Source organism: Octodon degus, unplaced genomic scaffold (genome assembly GCF_000260255.1).
Source record: "Octodon degus isolate 3935 unplaced genomic scaffold, OctDeg1.0 scaffold00136, whole genome shotgun sequence".
In the NCBI taxonomy this organism is placed as follows: Eukaryota; Metazoa; Chordata; class Mammalia; order Rodentia; family Octodontidae; genus Octodon; species Octodon degus.
The window spans coordinates 350,753-353,830 of record NW_004524712.1 but is presented as its reverse complement, the minus strand read 5'-3'; the positions used below and the strand labels follow the sequence as shown (position 1 = coordinate 353,830).

General features: G+C 41.5%; 1 pseudogene; it reads left to right on the top strand.

Moving 5' to 3' along the window:
• The first annotated feature begins 1,968 nt into the window (after nt 1-1,968).
• Nucleotides 1,969-3,078, top strand: part of LOC105743572 — a 3,493-nt pseudogene continuing 2,383 nt past the window's right edge.

Genomic DNA, 3,078 nt, shown 5'->3' with positions numbered 1-3,078 from the left:
TTGTCATTTTGTACATGACTGCCTTCTGACCGTTCGTGTAGAACTTAGATAGAGTTATTACCTTAGCACCAGGTCCATGCCTACGAAGTTCAGATTCTTCCAGGTGGATATTGTTTGGGATCTGGCTGCTGTGGTCCACTTCTTTCTGCTGCAGCCATTAGAGTTGAACCCTTTGTGTCTCTCTGGCAAGATGTTCTGCTCTTAAATCAGCTGGGTGGGTCTTGCCTCTAGCCTGTTTGCAGGGAGTTCTGCTGAAGGGTTCTGCGCTGGGCCTGCACTTGGTCGCATGAGGATCCAAGGGCCCTAGGCAGTCTCACTCATTCGCTGGGTCTGGGCTCTGGGTCTATTCAGGATCCCGCGGCCCCGGGTTGTCTCACTCACTCCCCAGGCCTGTACTCCTTGTCTATTCTGGATCCATGGGCCCGGGTCATCTCACTCACTCGCTGGGCCTGGGCTCTGGGTCTGTTCAGGATCCCGCGGCCCCAGGTAGTCTCACTCACTCACCAAGCCTGTGCTCCTGGTCTATTCCTAACAGGCATTTTTTAAAGGAATGTCATTCTAGTCACTCTTTCATTAATTCCTCTTTGTCAGACATATTTGATTTTAGCTTTATCTAATATCCACTGAATTTTAACAAAAGTTGATACAGTTAGCTGGCTTGTATTATAAAATTAAACTGCATAAGAGGGAATAAAGGAAAATAGAAGTTTATTTTTGAGCTTGGAGAAGTTCAAATAACTGAAAGAAATAATAGATGACTCTGACATATGTGATACACTAATTTGAGCTCTCCTGTATCTAACAGTTTCAACTTTTCTTTAAAATTGTTTATTTTTGTTTATTAAGAATCTCACAAGGTAACACAGTACATATCTATTGTGTACAACATGAGATGATTAAATCTGGTTTGATAACCAGTGCACTATGTCATATAATTAACAGTTTTGTGCTGAGAACGCTTAACATCCACTCTGCATTTTCAAGGATAAACTAGATTATCATTAACTATAGTAATCTTCCCCTACAATAGATCTCATAAGTGTTCCACATTTCGGAATTGGAGAGAAGCAGATCTGATTTATGAAATTGTAACACATGAAGAAAAACTTGCTTGAGCATTGCTGTTGGATTGTTGTTGCGGTGTTTGGTACACTGTTAGCGCTCAAGTTGAGCTACCAAGAATTATGTTTTAACAGTGCTTTTTTCTTAATCAGCCTTAAAAGTGGTATCTTGTTGGAAAGACTGTGTCATTAAAAGCCAGCTGAAGCATTTTCACAAGGGTATGAATGAGAATTTTATCTTCGTTGGTGAAAATGGTGTCTGGGCAACCATTGTAGAGGAGCCTCTGTAACTACCTCTCTGAGATCTTTAATTCAGAATAAAACTCTAGACTCTAATTTTTTGTGGCATTCAGAAAGGAGGCTGCCCCTTCTGTGGTAGCTATACAGAAGCCTCAGGGCAAATGCACAGTCAGAGATTATGTTCTGAAGCTAGGAAGAGAAACAAGGTAAGTCTGAAGTTTTGATCCAAAAAGTGAAGAAACAAAATAGAGGATTCTTGGTGCCAAGTTGCCACCTTCTTTCCTCAGGGCAATTCGCATCTTCATGGAGGCAATGGGTGGGAGGCTGTAGAGAGCGGAAGTGTTTCCAAGCTGAAGAAGTGAGTGCTGTCCTTACTGCTGTGTTCTGCAGCAGAGTGAGTAGAAGCTGAAGTGCAGGAGCCGATGGCTAAAGTTCTCCTGAAGTTCAGTGGCATTGGTATTGTGTGCAAGTTGCTTTAGGCATCATGATCCATGATCTGTGAAATGAAGAGCAAGGTAATGCCACACAGCATTTAGAAGGCTGTCTAGTTCAAACTCAATGAATGTATCTTTTTCTCTTTCCAGTCACTTCCCTCCTCTGAACTTCCATGATGTAGGCGCTCTCTTAGTGACTCTTCTTTTCCATTCACAGAATCTTCCAGAGGGGTATGGCTGCAGAGAACTCCTCCTCAGTGACAGAGTTCATCCTTGCAGGCTTAACAGACCAGCCAGGATCTGGGTTCCACTCTTATTTCTATTTCTAGGTTTTTATGTGGTCACAGTGCTGGGAAACCTGGACTTGATCACCCTAATAGGGCTGAACACTCACCTGCATATTCCTATGTACTTTTTCCTCCTCAACTTGTCTTTCATAGATTTTAGATACTCCACTACCCTCACCCCTAAAATGCTGATGAGTTTTGTCCTAAAGAAGGACACAATTTCCTATACAGGATCTATGATCAATTTTTTTTCCTTCTGTTTCTTTGTCTTTTCTGAATCCTACATCCTATCAGCAATGACATATGATCACTATGGCACTATCTGTAAGCCACTGTTGTACATGGTCACCATGTCTCCTCATGTTTGTTTACTTCTTCTGTTGGGTGTCTATGGTGTGGGGGTTTTTGGAGCTGTGACCTACATGGGAAACCTGATGCCTTTGACATTTTGTGCAGACAACCTTATTTTTTTTTTTAAAGTTTTCAAAAGTAATTTCTTTTTTATAACAGAACATAAACCATTTAGCACATTTGGAAAAATGTTATACACACATAAAATGATATCCAATTGGGTAAAGTCCACAGCAAAACTTTTATGAACATGGAAATACTCATAGGATATTGATTCTATGAGCTGATTTTGAAGGTTTTGCTAGAGATAAACATCACAAATCAAAGGAAATGGAGAAAAACTGATATGAGAAAAGCAGTTTGAATCAGGAATTATGCAGATTATGTAACTCTAAACAGTTAAAATAGTTCTTCTGTGGTTTAATTTAAATACACCAAGGGGCCAGTAAGATAGCTCAGCAGACTAAGCACCTTCTTAAGCAAGTGCAATGACAGGGGTTCAATACCCAGCACCACATGCCCTGCCAGCTCTGCCCCTGGGTGAGATAAACCAGCTACAGAGACCGGGCATGGTGAGGTAGGCCTGTAATCCCAGCATTAGGGAGGCTGAAAACAGGAGGATAATTATGAGTCCACGTTGTGTAGTAAGACCCTGCACCAAATACTTAAACACACATGCACACACACACACACACACACACACAC